The sequence below is a fragment of the Podarcis liolepis genome, assembly GCF_965112155.1.
Source record: "Podarcis liolepis genome assembly, chromosome: 9".
In the NCBI taxonomy this organism is placed as follows: Eukaryota; Metazoa; Chordata; class Lepidosauria; order Squamata; family Lacertidae; genus Podarcis; species Podarcis liolepis.
In genome coordinates, this window is record NC_139564.1 from 9,159,791 (window position 1) to 9,180,153 (window position 20,363).

The 20,363-nt window shown below is 45.1% G+C and overlaps 1 protein-coding gene across 1 annotated transcript in view; it reads left to right on the top strand.

Moving 5' to 3' along the window:
- ADAMTS3 (ADAM metallopeptidase with thrombospondin type 1 motif 3) overlaps positions 1–20,363 on the top strand; it is a 137,510-nt gene that overhangs the window by 62,249 nt on the left and 54,898 nt on the right. The gene's annotated exons all lie outside the window — the stretch shown is intronic.

Genomic DNA, 20,363 nt, shown 5'->3' on the forward strand with positions numbered 1-20,363 from the left:
GTAACTCCCAGGAAATATTTAGGGGGCACTTGGGCAGAGGATGGGGGAAGTCCCTTTTTGCCAGCATAAATTCATGCACTGACAGGATGGTTACTTAGTGCTAGGTTGTATGCCAGCCAGGAAACACACACAGGGAAATCATTCTTAAAAACAACTGACACATTGTCTTAAATCATTGGTCTTCCATCGGTAAATGAGGAGGATACAGTTCATTATATAAATAGATAGATAGATTTATTGCAGCCATTGGCCCATATCGAAAACAATACATCAGAATTTATCCATAAACAATACAGTTTAAACAGTTCCAAGTTAAAACACCCATATAGAACCAATTTTACTTCAGTTAAGTAAACACTATACACAATAAGCTCCCTCTATGTAAACCGCAGTTCAGATCCATCAGATTTTTTGGGGGTATACATCTTAGTTCTGGCACTTATTGATGGTTCTTAAGTTTAGCTAAGCTGTCAGAGACATACAGTGATCCATTTCTCCTCTTTTGAAATAAAACATTTATCAGGTATCTAGCGACTGCAAGGGATCTACTTGTATCTTCGTCGTTTAATAAGTATATTATTTGGGCTTCCTGAGGACCGTCAGCAATTCTCGATAAATATGGGGCCAGAAACTTGGACCGTGCAGCCGAATGTAATGGACAACAGAAGATTATATGATATAACGATTCTATAGATCCACTTTTACAGTCACAGAGGAGTGAGATCTGTCCATTGGAGAGTCTGTTACCCAACACGTTTGATGGGAAAACATTGAATCTAGCCTTTATAAAGGCATACCTGTGCGTCACCACAGATAAGGTAGTTAAGTAAGATGGAAGTTTCGTTGGTGGTGTTAAGCCAAGGTTTGTCGGCAAACAGGTGCCACCACCTGTCGCAATATTAAATTGTAAATCCATCTCCTCTAATTTATGAGTTATAATTCTTTTGGCAGAAATTAAATCCAATTTTAATAGTTCAGATGGAGATATTCCTAGGGACACAAGTTTCCCATGTATTATTTTTGCCCAGGGGCTAGGGAAGTCATCTCTCCAGAGACACTGTAACAAGTGGAGATTTGGAAGTTTATGCCATAATGCCAACCAGTAACAGAGGATGCATTTCCATAATGTGGTTTCTGGAGATGTAACATTTAGTTCCAGTCGTATAGCAGTATTGCTTACACACCTGGGTAATTTTAGCAACCTTCTTAAAAGCTGGTTTTGGATTACCTCCAAATGGGTTAGGTTAACAAAGGACCCCCATAATGGGATTGCATATGCTATTGTTGCAATCACCTTTGCCTTGAAAACTTTTAACACTGATGGAATATGGAAAGCCCCATCAGAAAAGAAAAAACGCAATAACGCATAGGAAAGGGCTTTAGCTCTGTTTAATACATATGCAATATGGACCTTCCAGCCCATGTTGTGTTGGAGAAAGACTCCCAAGTACTGAAATTTAAAGACTTGGTCAATAGCTTTTCCGTCTATTCTCCAATTATAGGTTTTTCGACTCTTGGTGAAAATTAGGACTTTGGACTTAACGTGGTTAATTGTAAGAAAATTTGATTTGCAGTAAGCATCGAAGATTTTTAATGCCCTCCTGAGGCCGACTCTTGAGAAGGATAGGATCACTGTGTCGTCTGCGTAGAGTAGAAGGGGGCAACGATATTGGGCAAGACGGGGGGGGGGGTGGATCGTTTCTTGAGACTCTATCAGAGACGCCCTCATATCACTTATAAATAGATTAAAGAGGGTCGGAGCAAGGATACACCCTTGACGAACACCTCTATTGATAGTTACTGGATTTGAGAGGTCACCGGCCGGAGTGATACTCACCCTCGCGGCCGATCCGTCATGCAATTTAGTTATTAGCCACAAAAGTCTTTTGTCTATTCCCCATCGGGCTAATTTTCCCCAAAGTAATCCTCTGGGGATGCTGTCAAAAGCAGCCTTTAAATCAATAAAGGCCGCACAAAGTTGGCCTCTATTTGGGGAGGAATATTTCCGGGCAAGGTGGTATAAAACTAAGACCTGATCAACTGCTGACTGATTCGGTCTAAAACCAGCCTGTTCAGGCCCAATCAGGTTGTTCTCTTCGGCCCACTTAGTAAGCTTAGTTAACAAGAACCGTGCATATATTTTCCCAATTAATGACAATAAACTGATATTCCTGTAATTTCCCGGATCATCTGTCGAGCCTTTTTTATGAATTGGAACAATAATCGCATCCTTCCATATTCTTGGTACCTTCCCACTGTTATTTACGGCATCAAAAGTAGCGGTCAGGATTTTCGCCCACCAGTCTGCATGAAGTTTTATAGCTTCCGCCGGGACTAGGTCAGGACCGGGGGCTTTTCCGATTTTAAGATTAGAAATGAGTCCGTGGATTTCTTCCGGGTTAGTGGGTGGCCAAAGAAGGAGCTGCTCATAGACTCCATCGATTGTATTAATATTAGGGTCTGGTAAGGCAAAATAGTTCCTTAGAAAGGATTCCCAAATTGGAGCAGGAATAACTGTTAAGGGGTATCTTTTAGATTTTCTGTTAACCAACAGCCAGAATTTTCAGGAATTACGGGTGCTTGAGGCAGCTATAAGTGCTTGCCAGCAGTTCAGTTGCCATTCCTGTTTGGCCTTTTTTTGCACATATTTATAAGCTGATTTTGCCTGATAGTACTCCTTGGGAAGCATACTCGCCCCTGAGGATTTGTAATCATTATAAATAGCACAGAGAAGTTGTTTGGCTTGCTTGCAATTTCGGTTAAACCACGGTGCACCTGTCTTGGAGTGGGCCCAATTTGCCTGGTGGGTTGGGACAGTAAAGAATGACGTGAGGTCATTCAACAGATTGGCAAATAGATTAATAGTTTGATCGTGTTCATATGAAGTTTTGCCAAGGGCTGAATAGGTTTGTATGATCTCCTGCTGAAAAAAATCAGAATATTTTTGAGCCTGCGTTACAGACCACTTTAAACCCTTCACTCGTAATGCCGTATTAATACCCTCTACCGGGTTTTCTGCGTTAGTATCTAATTGAGTTGGATGACTGCGCTCGTCCCCATGCCAGTCTAGAGCAAACGTAGCAGCAAGTGGAAGGTGATCACTGTACTGAATATTGTCAATCTTAAAAGAGAGAGCTTTCGAAATCAGGTCACTCGAAGCTAAAAGGTAATCTAGTACACTGTTTGATTTTATGCCTAGGTGGGTATACTCCCCCGGTATATCAGGAGGGCAGCAGCCATTCAGGGGTACTAAGTTTAAACGAATAGCCATATGGTAAAGAAGTACTCCAGCCTCGTTTACTTTAGAGTCTTTTGAGGCTCTCCCTAAGGTATGTCTCAAATCATAATTTTCGAGGCATGGAGCAGTCCACCATTTAGCTTTAGTTAAGTCGGCCCAATTTGCTGCTATACGTGCGTTAAAGTCACCACCAATTAAGGATTGGCTATTGGCATATTTGACTCGGCATGATATTAAATGATCTTCTAATATTTCCCATCTATCATGCAGTTCAAGGGACGAACCCCCTGGCGGGACGTAGACATTGGAGATTAGCAGTGATACTCCCCCCCCCCGACATCAACCCGGATAAAGCATAAGGGGGAGCAGTCAAAACTAATGAAAATTTGAAATGTAGCTTCAGTGAAATACCAATTACTAGACCACCTTTCGGCTGTCCTCCTTTCTGGGAGGGATAAGCTGGGAGTAATAATAGTTTGAATCAGTTTATGACAATTTCACCCTCCTCCCAAGTTTCTTGCAATAGAATGATATGAAACGAGTTGATATACGACTGGAAATCTGGGTCACATTTTTTCCTACGCCAGCCAGCTGTGTTCCAACATATCGATATTGGTGGTTTTCTGGGTTGTCCAGCTAAACGTCATTTAAATTCTTGTGGGGGGCTCTTATGCGGCCAGGACGCTCCCTTAAAGAAGTCCGTTATTTTCCTTTGCTGAAAGTTATCGTCCTGGTGTGGTGAATCTTTGGCTCTGGTGTGCACCAATTGTGGGGAGTCTTTTGCTCTAGCGCGAGCCGGTTGTGGCACGATCAAATCACGAGGGCCAGAATTTTGGGGGGCAGAAGAGAGTTAGCATCCTGGTGGGTAGAGATAATATTTGGCGTTTTTAGCTGTCGGGCCCAACTAGGCTCTGAAGAGGCTCCTGCCAAGTCCTCCGGAGCCGTCCTTTTTGGGGATCTAACCAATGCACTTGTGATCATTTGATTTATATGTCCTGCTGGGTCTTCAGTCCACTCTGTGGTGACTCTCGACACTGTAGTGTCTTCCTCACATAATTGTTGGATTTTTGGTGGACAAGAATGCGCTGGATAAGCCTGACTTGGAGTGGCCACTACTGTCTCAGGTCGTGGATGGTCTTCGATGTATGTTGATTCCAAGTCCGGCATGGAGGAATGAAGGGACAACGATTTATCCAGGGGGGTGTTATCCTGAGTTCCATTCTTTCCATTCTTTGATCGGTTAATCACGGAGGGAACAGATAAGTCCATTAGAAGCAGGGATGAGTTACCAGCGTGAAGGGGGGGGGGGGGAGAAGAGTCAGCCTCCAGCAGTGAGACCTTCCCATCCAGTGCAGAAGGCACCTTATATGCTGGGTATTGGGGAATTGTTGATTCCATCTCCATGGGGCATGGCACCGCTAAATTAGAGTGGGTATTATTCGTCGAAACTCCATTGCAGGCGATACTTAATAGCTGAAGTTTAAGTAAGTCTAGCCTATTTATAATTTCTTGTTGTTCCCTCGCTGGTAACTCTCCAAAGGAGGCAATAAGCTCTCTTTCCTCCTGGGGTGTCAAAGAGTTACTGGCACAATCATAGTGTTTAGTTGTAGGAGTGGAGGTATTTTGGGACTGGCCCAGGCATGGGGTGTACAGCTCAGCCCTCTTTTGTGGTTCAGGACGGGAAGGTAGTACCGTCTCCTTGATTAATCCCTCCGATGTATGCAACAGTTGCAGCAAGAATTCTAACAGAGAAAAAAAAATGAAAAAAAAATTGGAAAGGAGAAACCACCCCAACTAAATTGGATTGGCAGTCAAAACTATTGGAATACACAGAATTAGCAACAATGACAGGAAGAATTAGAGACAATACAGAACAAACTTTTGTTAGAGAGTGGGTCATTTGCAGAAAATATCTTGAAGAGCAATGTGAATCCTCCGGCAGGCTTAGACTGACCCCTATAAGAACATAGAAAACTTTACTAAAATAAAACTTGGGAAAAGTTAGAAGAGATAATGAAAAGTGCGTCACACAAAAGGAAACTGGGACACTTGACGGGGTGACTGTAAATCACAATGGAAGTTATGTTGTGAGAATTAATTTATCCTTTGTAAATTGTAGCAGTCTTTGGTTCTTTTTGGTTGATTGTAATTTTTCTTTTTAAAATTAATAAAGGGGTGAGGATACAGAAATGGCTCATGTCCTCACCTAAACCTGAAATTCTGAACATACCTACTAGATAGAATGATGGGGAGTGGCTGCCGAGACCAAATAACATTGGTCCTATAGATCCACACTGGTTCCCAGTACATTTCCGAGCACAATTCAAAGTGTTGGTGCTGCCCTTTAAAGCCCTAAACAGCCTCAGCCCAGTATACCTGAAGGAGCATCTCCACCCCCATCGTTCAGCCCAGACACAGAGGTCCAGCTCCGAGGGCCTTCTGGCAGTTCGCTCACTGCAAGAAGCCAAGTTACAGGGAACCAGGCAGAGGGTCTTCTCGGTAGTGGCGCCCACCATGTGGAACACCCTCCTCTTCAGTTGTCAATGAAATAAAGAGCTACACAACTTTTAAAAGACCTCTGAAGGCAGCCCGGTATCGGGAAGGTTTTAATGTTTGACGTTTTGTTATTATTTTACTCTTGCTGCCCAGAGTGGCTGAGGCAACCCAGTCAGATGGGTGCAGTATACTGTAAATATTATTATTATTATTATTATTATTATTATTATTACTCTGAGAATTGCAGCTCTGGAAGAGCAATAGTGGCTTCTTAACACCTCTCAGCATCCTTAGCAAACTACAGTTCCCATGATTCTTTGTGGGAAACCATGATTGTTAAAAATGGTATTATTGTTTCTTTAAATGTCTGGTGTGGGTAGGGCCTGTGGGTAAAAACTAGCCTCTTGGACAGAAACTAACCTACGGGATAAACCGAAAATTTATATTTGTAACCACACCTACTTTTGCCCCTGGCCCCACCCACCAATGGAATGTGGCCCTGAGAAGATTGGCTAGAAGGGAACGTGGCCCCACCCCTGCTGAACAACAGCTATTATATGTTCTTGATAATATGTCTAACCAAAAGGACAAATGCCCTGCCCTCTGTAGCCATAAAGAACAGATCGCCAGTGGCGTAACATGGGGGCTGGCCACAGGGGTGGTTGTCCCTGGTGCAAATTTGTTAGGGATGCGAATTTCAACACCCAGTGCTGCACACTTCTGTCACTGGGCTCAGTTAAAAGCAGCTTTTCCATGTGAACCAGGATGTGACCTCTTCAGATAACAGAACAACTCTTCTTTTCTTATCTCTGCATCTGTAATCTCCTAGGTGTGATCTCCTCTGTCTGTTTCCCTCCCACCCACCCCCTCCATGTGGCCCCGGGCACTGGCAACCCATGCTATGCCACTGCAGGTCATATCCACAGCATACGTCTAAAGCACTCTCCTATCACTTCAACAGTCATGATTTATCTCTCAAAGAATTCTAGAAATTGGAGTGTTTTAAGGGTGCTGACTGCACAGAGCTGCAATTCCCAGCACCCTTAACAAACCACAGCTCCCAGGATTCTTGTGGGAAGTGGAGTCATAACTGTTAAAGTGGTAGAAGAGCACTTTAGATCTATGGTGTGGAGGTAACTCAAATACATAAGAGGAGCTCTGCTGGATCAGGCCAATGGCCCATCTAGTCCAGCATCCTGTTCTTACAATGGCCACCCAGATGCCCCAGCGGGAAACTTGCAAGCATGTGCTGTTGTTGTTTAGTCGTTTAGTGGTGTCTGACTTTTTGTGACCCCATGGACCAGAGCACGCCAGGAACTCCTGTCTTCCACTGCCTCCTGCAGTTTGGTCAAACTCATGTTTGTAGCTTCGAGAACACTGTCCAACCATCTCGTCCTCTGTTGTCCCCTTCTCCTTGTGCCCTCCATCTTTCCCAACATCAGGGTCTTTTTGAGGGAGTCTTCTCTTCTCATGAGGTGGCCAAAGTCTTGGAGCCTCAGCTTCACAATCTGTCCTTCCAGTGAGCACTCAGGGCTGATTTCCTTAAGAATGGAGAGGTTTGATCTTCTTGCAGTCCATGGGACTCTCAAGAGTCTCCTCCAGCACCATAATTCAAAAACATCAATTCTTCAGTGATCAGCCTTCTTTATGGTCCAGCTCTCGCTTTCATATGAGTATTCCTCTACAAAGTTTGGCTAATATTGGAGCTAAGTGTACAAAGTTGATTTCGCTCAAACTCACCTGCCTTTCCTTTTCAAAATTATTTATGATAACCCATATTTTTAAAAACTTGTTTTAATAAATTGTCTTGACAGTCTTCCTTGAACAAACCACAGAAGGAGAGAGAGACCGAGAACTCCTTAATGTACTTTCCTTGTCGTAATTTCAGAAATCAGTTTGGAGATGTCATGTTAAGGGCATGATTTTTGTGTGCATGCTAATGGGCTTTTGAATATTTTAGGAACATTTCTGCTGCTATAGGAATTGCCAAAGGGCTCCTTTTAAAGAAGTGCCAGAACCCCAAGACACATTAAACAGAAGGTTATGATCCTTTCTCCATGGGAAGAACAGAATGGGGTTTTTCTTCAAAACACCCTTTTCACTCCAAAGAAACATTGTACGTACTGTTATACGGGTTGGGGGGAAATTAGGTAATGTGAAATTTTAAGTTACATCCACTTCTTGTCTTGTGAAAGTTATCATCACCCTCTGGAAAGATTTGTGGGAGACTTCCTTTGTCTATTGCTCAACAGTGGTCGAGAGCATTGGCAAAGGCATCATCACAGTTTTTCTACAGAAATTGAAGTGGGGAGGTTCTGAAACCTTTAAAGTAGGGTTGCATAACCTCAAGCCACAGGGCTGAGTGCGGCCCTCCAGGCCCCTCAATCTGGCCCTTGAAAGTCTCTGCCTTGCCCCCTGTCATGCCCTTTAACTTCAATAAAAGGGTACCGAGGCAGAGTTTTATGTCACCTTGCTGTCTACTTTTGCTTCTGTTTCATGTGGAGGCACCTGAGTACAGTGGTACCTCAGGTTAAGAACTTAATTCGTTCTGGAGGTCCATTCTTAACCTGAAACTGTTCTTAACCTGAAGCACCATTTTAGCTAATGGGGCCTCCTGCTGCCACCATGCCGCCGGAGCATGATTTCTCTTCTCATCCTGAAGCAAAGTTCTTAACCCAAGGTACTATTTCTGGGTTAGGGGAGTCTGTAACCTGAAGTGTCTGTAACCTGAAGTGTCTGTAACCCGAGGTACCACTGTAATGGGCTGGGCTGGGACCAGATGCGGCTTGTTGGGTAGGGAAGAGTTAACAAACTAGCTTCCCAGCAGGTGGGTCGCTGTCACTCACTGGGAGGTCTAGGCAGTGGGGAGGTCAGCAAGGTGCAAACACCCTGGTGGAGCCAATCTGGTGCTCTTGCTGGTGTGCTTGCCTGCTTCCTGGTAAGAAACAGAGCCCCATCTCCTAGCAGTTCCACCCCACCCAGCAGGCTGCTTTAGGTGGGGAGTTCTTTAGCCTAGGTGCTGCCACAGAGAGAGATCCATACCTTGTGCTATCTTAACTCCAGCTGCTCCTTCCCAACATTCCATCCTCTAAAACAGTGTTTCCCAACCTTTTTTGGGCAAAGGCACACTTGTTTCATGAAAAAAATCTCGAGGCACACCACCATGCCAGATGGGGAAAGGTCACTTTTTACTTATGTAAAAAATAAATAAAAATAAAAAATAACAGCATAGAAGGTAATGGTTAGGCTAGCATCCCTCTTCCAAATATGCTAGGTTTTTATTTGCAGGGACTGTTCTACATGGGAAAGCATTCAGCACTGTCATTCTCCCATCTGCCATCTGAATTGGTACTATTCTGGGTCAACTTACTCTGCTGCATGTGTAGATGAAAATGGCACCAAGTGTGGGGGAGGGGGCAGAACAGGTTTCAGATACAGGATATTAAGCATACACGTACTTCAGATTGAACTGGTTGCTTGCTTTGCAAGTTTTCATTTCCCAAATGACTGCCTTGGCAAGCGCAATACCTACCAGGCTCAACGCCGGTCTCGCGCTGCCGCTTCCCGCGCTCTCAAGGACCCGGGAGGAGGAAGGCGTGAAGGTAGGCCGGCCGAAGCGAGCGGCGATGGGATGTGGGAGGGAGCTCGCTCGCCGCCCCGCGTGTGCCTATGTGGGGCACGTTACAGCCCCGTGACGTCAGCGCCACGCAGGCAGCCAGGCAGGCAGACGGCGAGAGCCCCACGCTGGGCGGCCTCTCCTCGCCGCTGCCGCCCCGCCTCTCGCCGCCCGACTCGCCCGCCTCCCTCCCACGGCACACCAGGCAACGTCTCGCGGCACACTAGTGTGCCGCGGAACACCAGTTGGGAAACACTGCTCTAAAATGCTTCTCCTGCCTCTTGTCTGTGCATCACACCCTCCAAGACATCCTCCCTCCTGTTCGGTCAAACACAGTTGATCACACTGGCGTTCTCTCTCTCTCTGTCCCCCACTCTTTCTGTTAGATGGGTCAAGGGAGCAGCTTCTTTGGACAATGATTGCCCGAGGTCCTCTTGAGTGCCCAGCAATGGCCAAGCAGGCACACTCCCTGCCTATCCTCCCCACAGAAATGTGGGCAAGTTTCTTCTTTGGCTGCTGCTTGGTGGAGGCACTTTGAGTTCCTCTGAAGGACAGTATCCCTGCTAGCAAGGAAGTGGAAAGAGCCTGGTAGCCACAATGTTGGAGAACGTTTCACATAGGTATTAAACCTAGGATTTGGTTGGAAAAGGCTAAATGGCCTCTGAATTGGGAATGGTTGGGGCACCACTAAATTTCTTCTACAGAAAAAGTTCAGCAGTTAAAGGCAGTTGACGCAATCCCCCCCCTTCTCTCTCTCTCTCTTTTTTTTTTTTTTTTTGCAAAAGACGAGGCACTCCAGCTTACTTACTCTGAAGAATGGCAAATCCCATTTCGCTTCATCTAAGCTGATAAAAGCTTTACAGTTTACTGGACCATGCCGTTAAAGCAATGACATTAAAATGGTGTTAAGGTTGGAGAAAAGGTTAATGCAATCCAAGTTTTATTCTAGGGAGAAAAAAACGTTCATCAGATAAAGCACTGTTGAGTAAGCCAATTCATTCATAGTGCATTAGTGGCTCATCTGCAATATGCCAAGCATCTGCTCTATCTATATTGATTGACTTGCTTGAAAATGTGCGCTCTCTCTCTCTGTGTGTGTGTGTGTGTGAGAGAGAGAGAGGGGGGGGGAGGGATTGAGACTACCAATCACAAGTTCAGACCCTCCAGGGACAGTCCCACATTTACAGAAGCCATCCCGGTTTCTGATTTGATCCTGGAATGTCCTACTTTTCCTTAAAGGTAAAGGGACCCCTGACCATTAGGTCCAGTCGTGGCCGACTCTGGGGTTGCAGTGCTCGTCTCACTTTATTGGCCGAGGGAGCCGGCGTACAGCTTCCGGGTCATGTGGCCAGCATGACTAAGCCACTTCTGGCAAAGCAGAGCAGCACACGGAAACGCTGTTTACCTTCCCACCGGAGTGGTAGCTATTTATCTACTTGCACTTTGACGTGCTTTCGAACTGCTAGGTTGGCAGGAGCAGGGACCGAGCAACGGGAGCTCACCCAGTCGCGGGGATTCGAACTGCCGACCTTCTGATCAACAAGTTCTTGGCTCTGTGGTTTAACCCACAGCGCCATACTTAGGATGTCCCTATTTTAATTGGAGAAATCTTGGAGGGTATGGAGTTATCCAACCCCCCAGCCATATGAAGGCAGCCTTGTATAGGGAAGTTTAAAAATGTTTAATGTTTTATTAGGTTTTTATATATGTTGGAAGCCACCCAGAGTGGTTGGGGTGAACCAATCTGATGGGCAGCGTATAAATAATAAAATTATGAGGAGGATGAGGATGGTGAGGATGCAATAGAACATCTCGAAGCTACAAACATGAGTCTGACCAAACTGCGGGAGGCAGTGGAAGACAGGAGTGCCTGGCATGCTCTGGTCCATGGGGTCACGAAGAGTCGGACACGACTAAACAACAACAACAACATTTTCATTGGAGAAATATTGGAGAGTATTCAACTTTGATTCAGACCTTACAGGGAGAGCATTTCAGAAATGGTGGCCTACCACAGGATAAGATTAATAATGTCAGTCAAGTTTCCTTTCGTGAAGCTTGCTTGCCATTACCCATCTTCTCACTTACAGGACCCCCAGTTCCCTGCAGATCTCACTTGAAGGGCAGAAGGGGGAATGAACAAGATCATTTAACCAAAGTCACCGGGCATATTCATCCACAATTCATGCTGTTGTTCAGATCCAGAAATTTCTGCCATGCGACAGAAACAGTGTCTGGTCAATTGCAAGAAAACCTACCACTTGCCAAGCTCCCGAGAACCAAGAGCAGCAATCGGAAGTCTCCAGCTGCCAGGATGGAAAGACAATACCACATTTATTTCAATTTAGGAGGATTGCTGCAACAAGATGACTGAAAGGGCTTGGAAGCCCTGGAGTCTGGGAATCCAGGAGGCTGTAACTGCCCTTGAGATCAGCTCCCATCCTTTTTAAGTAGCATCCAGAGCAGGCCCCATGTCTTGAAAATAATTTCCTTTGCTTAGAAGAAATGGGAAGCATCTGGTCCTTAATTGTGGCAGGTAAAAACTGCAGCATCAATGTTGGCAGTGTTTGCCACAGGGATGAAGCCCCTTTTTAGTATTCCTCGTTCGATGGAGCTATGCCCAGTGTTAGTTCTACTTAAAGTAGATGCATTAAAAATAATGGATACAACTAGCTTAGCTCCATTAATTTCTGTGGCTCTGCTCCAAGTATAATTTAGTTGGATGCAACATTTAAACAGTATCTCGTGGCTCTTAAGAATAATTAGGCAGGGACATCAGAGTCATATGGTGTAGGCATAAGTGTGTATGTTTCACTTGATGAAACACATTGCATTATGAATCTTTCATGCACTTCTGCAGCAAGCTATCGATGGTACCAGCTGTTCTCCTTTAAGAGCCATAAAATACAAAAATGCCAACGGAGCTTCTAGCAAACGTAAAGGCCGAACCAATATGTCAGGTGTGTGGAAGAAAAAGCAGTTTGAGGAATGATCTCATAAGCATTCTTTAGCATGGAACTGGCAAATATTCTGCGTCCCTCACTTCTTTCTAAAAACAGCTTGGGTCTTAGCCTTTGCTGCTGCCATTACCCACATTCCACACCCTTTCCAGTAGGTTTGCAGTGAACAGGCGTGTGCTGGAGATGGAGGGGGATTGCTCCAAGGTCATTGAGAGAATGGTTTTTATTCAATGTGCTGCAGCAATACCCCTGGGTTGCATTCACAAGCATTTTAGTAGAGGGTTGCTTCCAACTATATATCTCCAAAGGCCAGAGGGCTGTGTGGAGGGAGAAGTTCCATTGCACTTGTGGAAATTGCTGCAATGAAAGCAATTATTTCACTGGATGCAAATCCACCATTTCCAGCTGGAAGCTCAATTTGGCTCCTGCCCACTCAAAAAATGCCCCACCAAATTTGAGCACACACCATGCCCAGTCTAACAGCCCCTCTGCACAGCAATAATGTGCTATTGTTGGTGAAGCATCGTGGGACGAATCTCCCACCGATGCACTATTCTTGTGCCCAGGAGGTGTTGCACAATACACCCACAATAAAACTTGAGTACAGAGAGCCGGGACCAGTTCAACATTTGTCAAATGTGTGCAGAGGAGGGCAACCAAGATAATCAAGGCCAGGCCTTATGAGGACTGATTGAAGGAGCTGGGTATGTTTAGACTGGAAAAGAAGAGACTGAGAGAAGATACAATAGCCAACTTCAAATATCTCAAGGGGTGTCATGTGGAAGAGGGAACAAGCCTGTTTTCTCCTGTTATGGAGGGGGGGCGGACTCGAACCAATGGCTTCAAGTTACAAGAAGGGAAATTTTGACTAAACATCAGGAAGCACTTTCTGACAATAAGAGCTGTTTGACAGTAGAATGCCCCCCCTTGGGAGGTGGTGGACTCTACTTCCTTGGAGGATTTTAGGCAGAGGTTGGATGGCCCAGTGGCGTAGCGTGGGTTGTCAGCACCCGGGGCAAGGCAAGTAATTTGCGCCCCCTAACCCGTGGATTTGCACCCCCTAACCCATGGATTTGCGCCCCCTAACCCTATCCCCCAGATGTTGCGCCCGGTGCGGCCGGCCCCCCCTGCACCCCCCACGCTACGCCACTGGGATGGCCATCTGTAATGGATGCTTTAGCTGAGATTCTTATATTGCAGGGTGTTGGACTAACTCTACAATTCTATGATTCTACTATTATTCTAATGGGTTAATTGGTGTGAGAAGGTCAAAAGCAGGGGTCAGCAAACTTTTTCAGCAGGGGGCCGGTCCACTGTCCCTCAGACCTTGTGGGGGGGGGGGGCGGACTATATTTTGAAAAAATATATGAACAAATTCCTATGCCCCACAAATAACCCAGAGATGCATTTTAAATAAAAGCACACATTCTACTTATGTAAAAACACGCTGATTCCCGGACTGTCTGCGGGCTGGATTTAGAAGGCAATTGGGCTGGATCCGGCCCCCGGACCTTAGTTTGCCTACCCATTATTAAAAGTCAAAGCGGGGGCTAACCTGCCTTTTGCATTCTGAGCGTGGAATTAATTTCAGCTAGAACAAGACTCCACGGTGATCCTCCAGCCTCCATTTGGCTGGTGGGCGCCATATTTGTTTGGGCCAGAAATACACCAGAATGATGCTATACTCTTTCAAGGGGCATTTTTGGATGAAATGGTGCTTCCTACTGGCTGAGAAAGAATCACTAAAATGTCCCTCCTGCTTTCATGGCCTACCATGCTGCCCTGTGGTGCATTGGAGGGTAGTGCCCAATTGCCTGTGTGGATTTAAGATTCAGTTAGCAGTCCAGTAAATGGAAGTGGTGATGTTGGGATCTTGTTGTGCCTTAGACAGCAACATAACTTTCCTTATATCTCATACTTTGTCCTATGGAGCTGAAGGGAAGCCCCTGAGAAGCCCCCTGCTTTCAGTTCAGTCCTGCCCCAAAATCTACATAGCTCTGCCCTTACGCTATTTCTTGGTCACGCGAGAGTGTGACAAATATATGGAAACCAGAAACTCACCTTTGTATGTGTTTCCCCCCCATTATTTCTTTGATAGAATCCCCTTTAACTTCATTTCTTAAAAACTATGGTGGGCTTACATTTTCTCCGCCATGCTGTTTAGACTGCAATGTGTGAGTTTGTATGGGTTTTAACATTTCGTCCTTTCAGCTGCTTCCATGTTTGTGTTATATTGAAAGCAGTGTTTGATCCCCCCCTCCTTTAAGTTACTTGTGGAAGAAAGTTCTTTTTAGTAAACAGATTTACAGTACTTTTTGGCTCCATTCGCTCTTGGCATACAAATGTATGCACCTCCTTTTTTATGAGAGAGCTCATTTATTTCTTATTCTGAGGCCTGCAAAATACAGTTTTAACATAAAACAGCTCTCTGTGGCAAGCTATGATGCCCGTTCAAGGCACACACAGGCCAAAGGTTATTTTCAATCTGTGTCTCAAAATAATTATCTATATCCAAAGGGACATTGGTGACCTGAATAATTTATTCTCATCTACACATTTTTGTAAGCATATTCTCGCAATATACACCCTTTTGCAAAGCACTTTTCCCTACCAGAAAGTATTTTTGCAAATGCACACTTTACAGAAATGTGCATTTTTGTATACGTGATTTGGCTGGATAACTTTATTGCAAAAAATCAGCAATATGTACATTTTGAAGGACTCCTACCTTTCAGTTTGTGCATTATTTCAGAAAAAGTAAATTAGGTAGCTTCTCCTTTAAATGAGAACTGAATTGAATTCCCCCCCCCCCATCCATGGTGTTCTTTATGCCCAATGGTTGACTCTTTATTCCTCCAAATCACCTGCCCCTTTCAGGGTAACCACTGACAAGGATGGACAACAGGCAAATGTCTGAGGTGAGGCAGGTGCTGAGACCCAGGAGTTGCGAGTCACTGAGAAGTCAGGACAACACAGCAAGTTGTAACTGGAGCACAAGAAGGAGGCAGGGTCAGGGAGCAAGTCAGAGCACATCTGGAATACTGTGTCCAGTTCTGGGCACCACAAATTAAGTAGGATATTGACAAGCTGGAATGTGCACAGAGGAGGGTGACCAAGATGATCAAGGGTCTGGAAACCAAGCCTTATGAGGAACGGTTGAAGGAGCTGGGTATGTTTAGTCTTAAGAAGAGACTGAGAGAAGATATAATAACCGTCTTCAAATATTTCAAGGGCTGTCACATGGAAGATGGGGCAAGCTTGTTTTCTCTTGCTCTGGAGGGTAGGACCTGAACCAGTGGCTTCAAGTTACAAGAAGGGAGATTCCGACTGAAAATCAGGTAGAACTTTCTGACAGTAAGAACTGCTTGACAGTTGAATGGACTCCATTGGAAAGTGGTTGACTCTCCTTCCTTGGAGGTTCCTGAGCAGAGGGTGGGTGGCCATCTGCCATGGATGCTTTATCTGAGATTCCTGCATTGAACTAGACGACCCTCAGGGTCCCTTCCAACTCTACAATTCTATGATTATAGCCCTACCTGAAGACACCAGGGATCGAACCTGGGACCTTCTATCTGCAAGGCAGGTGGTGTAGCACTAAGCTATGGCCCTTGGCCTAAAGTCTGCAAGTGCTGATAACCTGCAGACCCCACTGAGCTTGTTAGTCCTCCACTAACCTCATTAGGTCATCAGTTTGATCCACAAACTAGTTAAGCTGAAATGCTTCTGCCTAAGATGGTCTTGCCCCACTGACCTAAGTGGAACTGCATTGGCTGAAATCCAAGGATTCAAAGCGGGTTAGGTTAATAACTACAGGGTGTGTGTAGGTGTGTGCATAGCAGGGAATGAACTGAAGAGTGCACTGTTTGTTGAAATACTTCGTTTTCTAGGCCTATTAGCTAACTGGACAATCCTTGTTTAACCGAGGAAAAGGCAGGGTAGGTTTATTTAAACGATTGGTTTCAATCCGTGAGAAGAAAGGTGGATTTCAGTCAAGCTTTACATTTTGCAATTAATACATATCCTGAGCATTGGTCACTATTTAAAAAAAATGGTTTATAACTAAAAAATAGCCTTTACTGAACGTGGGAGCACGATCTAACAGGGGTGCTTAACCTGTGGCCCTCCAAATGCTGGAAGACTCCCAGTTCATATCAGACCCAGCCAGCTAACCATTGGTAAGGGGTGGTGGAGGTCTATAGGTTACCCACCCCCATCTAAAACCTTTAGCCATGAGTTCCCATGCACTTTTAACTCTGCTTAGGGATGAGCGGCAGATTTGTGTTTGCCCTTTTGTGCTCCCATGCACAAAAGGATGCTAATTAAGATCAGTTACGTGAAAGCTAATTTTCTACCAGTTTCCAGAAGGAAAATTAGCAGGAAAATTAGTGTTCCTCTATGAGATGGGACCTTAAATGTAGATGCCATTTGGTTGGTAGAGTGCTAGAGATTCATCATCTGGAACCGAGCACATTGCACAGTTAAGAGAATCATCAACGTGACCTCCATGGATTCTTAGTGAAAGGGTGGTGGCTCTTGCCTGACTTCCTGAGAGCCGAGTCTCTGCTGCATACTGGGAGGTGACGCATCGGAGAGGTCAGCGCAGTGCAGATGCAATGGCAGAGGCAATCTGGTGCTTATGATGCTTTTGCACTCCACCAGCCTCTCTATCACCTCCTAGTAAGCAGCGTCGACTCAGCTGTTGGGTGATCAGGTGAGTGTATTCATCCCATCACACAGTCGGCTACTGATGTTACAGCAACTTGCAGGTTTTAAGTCTTGTAAATATCGAATACATGACAGTGCTTAGCCTCAGAAGTCCGAAACATATACCCTCTGCACTTATTTTTCTTATATAGAATCACAGGCTTTAATTCAGTACAGTGGTACCTCGGGTTACATACACTTCAGGTTACATATGCTTCAGGTTACAGACTCCGCTAACCCAGAAATAGTACCTCGGGTTAAGAACTTTGCTTCAGGATGAGAACAGAAATCGTGCTGCAGCAGCACGGCGGCAGCAGGAGGCCCCATTAGCTAAAGTGGTGCTTCAGGTTAAGAACAGTTTCAGGTTAAGAATGGACCTCCGGAATGAATTATGTACTTAACCCAAGGTACCGCTGTACTTTGATACATGGTCATAATTCAGTTTTAAGAGAGTGTATGTGTGCCAAGTGTGTGTTTGTATTGAATTCAGTTTTCCCCTTAAATCAGGAATGGGGAATCTGTGGGTCTCTGGACGTACTGTTTTCTGCTTTGTCTTTCAGACTACAACTCCCATCATCCCTCACCATTGGCCATGCTGGCGGGGGCTGATGGGAGATGGAGCCCAGCAATAGGTTAAACCCTTGTTAATTTGCCCTGGCATTTAAAACTGTGGTGCTTTCAGTGGATTGAATAGTTTCCCCCTCTGTTTCATTGTACAGTTATTTTATTATGATGATTTATTAAGTTTGTATGCTTCATCCATAGATTTCAGGGCAGCTCACAACATAAAAACACAAAATACAAACAAGAACAACACACATACACCCAAAACAATAAACCACCTCCTCCAGTCTCTCCTGTTGTTTTGCAGACTTTAAATTCCTGCGTATATCCGTCTGAAATCTATTGTCTTTTGAACATGCAGTTTATATATTTTTAAAGCAAGAAAGGAATGAATAAACAAAATCTGGAGGGTCATAGGCTGCCCCATCCTTGTTTTAAACAAGGTTCCTTTAATCGCTTACTATAACTGAAATTGTAAAACATCAAAAAGGTTAAAAGCTGGTGTGTGTGTGTGTGTTGCCACCCCAGTAAAGGAACTGGATTTTTAAAGATGAGCGAGTGACCTCTTAAGGATCATCTTTAAATCAGCACAGTTTCTTCGCAGAAAAAAATGTGGCTGGCAGTGGTGTTACGTGCCACACCAGTGTAAAGCCAAGGAAGCCAGGCTGCAAGACACATAGATGAGAATGACCCGGCTAATTTCAGAACGAGATTACATGAGATTAGCATGTCTGCTTCAAACAGATTTGCTACAGGTAACGGAAACTTTAAAAAATAGCTTTTGGCAGCAGCTCCGCGGCAGAGCATCTGTTTGGCGTGCAGAAGGTTGCAGGTTAGCAAGCAGATTGGGAAGAGAGGATCCTACCTTCTGCCAGGTGTTTGCATTCTCTTCATCCCAAAGAATATTGCATCTGATTTGCCAATTGTTCTGTGGGTGGCTGGCAGGCAGAATTTGCTACTTGAGGATGGCTCATAAAAACAACCCTCTTTTAAAACCATCTAGAGCTATGGTTTTCCCAGTAGTGATGTATGGAAGTGAGAGCTGGACCATAAAGAAGGCAGATCGCCAAAGAATTGATGCTTTTGAATTATGGCGCTGGAGGAGACTCTTGAGAGTCCCATGGACTGTAAGAAGAGCAAACCGATCCATTCTGAAGGAAATCAGCCCTGAGTGCTCACTGGAGGGACAGATCCTGAAACTGAGGCTCCAAGACTTTGGCCACCTCATGAGAAGAGAAGACTCCCTGGAAAAGACCCTGATGTTGGGAAAGATTGAGGACACAAGGAGAAGGGGATGACTGAGGATGAGATGGTTGGACAGTGTTCTCAAAGCCACCAGCATGAGTTTGACCAAAGTGTGGGAGGCAGTGGAAGACAGGAGTGCCTGGCGTGCTCTGGTCCATGGGGTCATGAAGAGTCTGACACGACTAAACAACAGGTTGTTGGCCATCTCTTCCTCCATTGTTTAACTGTGCATAAAGTCTGGTGAGCCCTGCTATGGAACTGCTTGGTGCTTTTCCCATAGGCTAAACCTCCCCCCCCCTCCTGTAAGCAGATGGCTGTACCTGTCCATTTGCCGGGGATGTACCGTATTTTTCGCTCTGTAACACGCACCTGACCATAACATGCACGCAGATTTTAGTGGAGGGAAGTCCATAGGCATGCAACCCGTAGGCATTCCCTCCATAACACGCACAGACATTTCCCCTTACTTTTTAGGAGGAAAAAAGTAGTGTTATGGTGCAAAAAATACCGTAAATTAAGATCCTGAATATTTCACGCAGGGGAAAAGGCAGGGAACGATGATGCTTTTTAACCTACAAATCCACAGTCCAGGAATGAGCTGGATATTTGGGGAAAGAAAGTGTTTCTCCCTGCCCCTTTCACACACAGAAAGGAAGATTCTCCACTTACTCCTGACCACAAAACCACTTATTTAAAGAGGGAAATGACAGCCAAGCCCATGGGCCCTGTGTGGAGCAGACGGCCCTTTCCCCCCCTCTGCTGACCTGCCGATTCAGACTATTCCATTCATGCAACGGGCATAATGATATGATGACATGACTGTATATTTCCATTGGACGTGGCGCTCCAAAAAAGAAAAAAAGAAAACCCGAAAGAAAACCACCCACCCTTGCCAGGAGGAGCAATTTTTAGAAATGGGAGCCAGGGGTATGAATTTCCCACTTGTGTGCTATCACAGCCTTTGCATTCTTGAGCCCTGCAAAGAAGCGGAGGTCAAATTGTAGAGCTTGTTTGCTAGGCAGGGTTTCTCACCCGCAAGGGCTCACAGTGCGAGGGAAGTCTCGCTGTTTGATGTGGGGAAGGAAGGAGGGTTACTTATGTGTTGTTGAGCTACTGAGATGAATTTTAGGAGAGAGAGAGAGAGAGAGAGAATATTCTCCACTACTGAGCAAGGCACTGCAGCTGCTCACTGGAAGGAGTTGTGCAAGTTTCAGAACTTTGGTTAAATTCCCTCTACTAGTTATTATTAATTTTCTGCACACACAACCCACCTTTTCCTCAAACATGCTCAAGGTGGCATTCGTGCTTCTTTCTCTTTTAATCTTCACAACAACTCTGTGAGGTAGGTTTGGCTGAGAGTCCTTGGCTGCCCCAATTTCACCCGGTGAACTTCATTTGGCTGAGTGGGGATTTGAACCCTGGTCCTAGCCGAATACTCTAACCACTACACCACATGTAGTGGGTTTATTATTTTAAAAGGGAATGTGGGATCAGCGGTGAATATTGATTCCCTGAAAAATAAAATGGTCATCCAATTCAC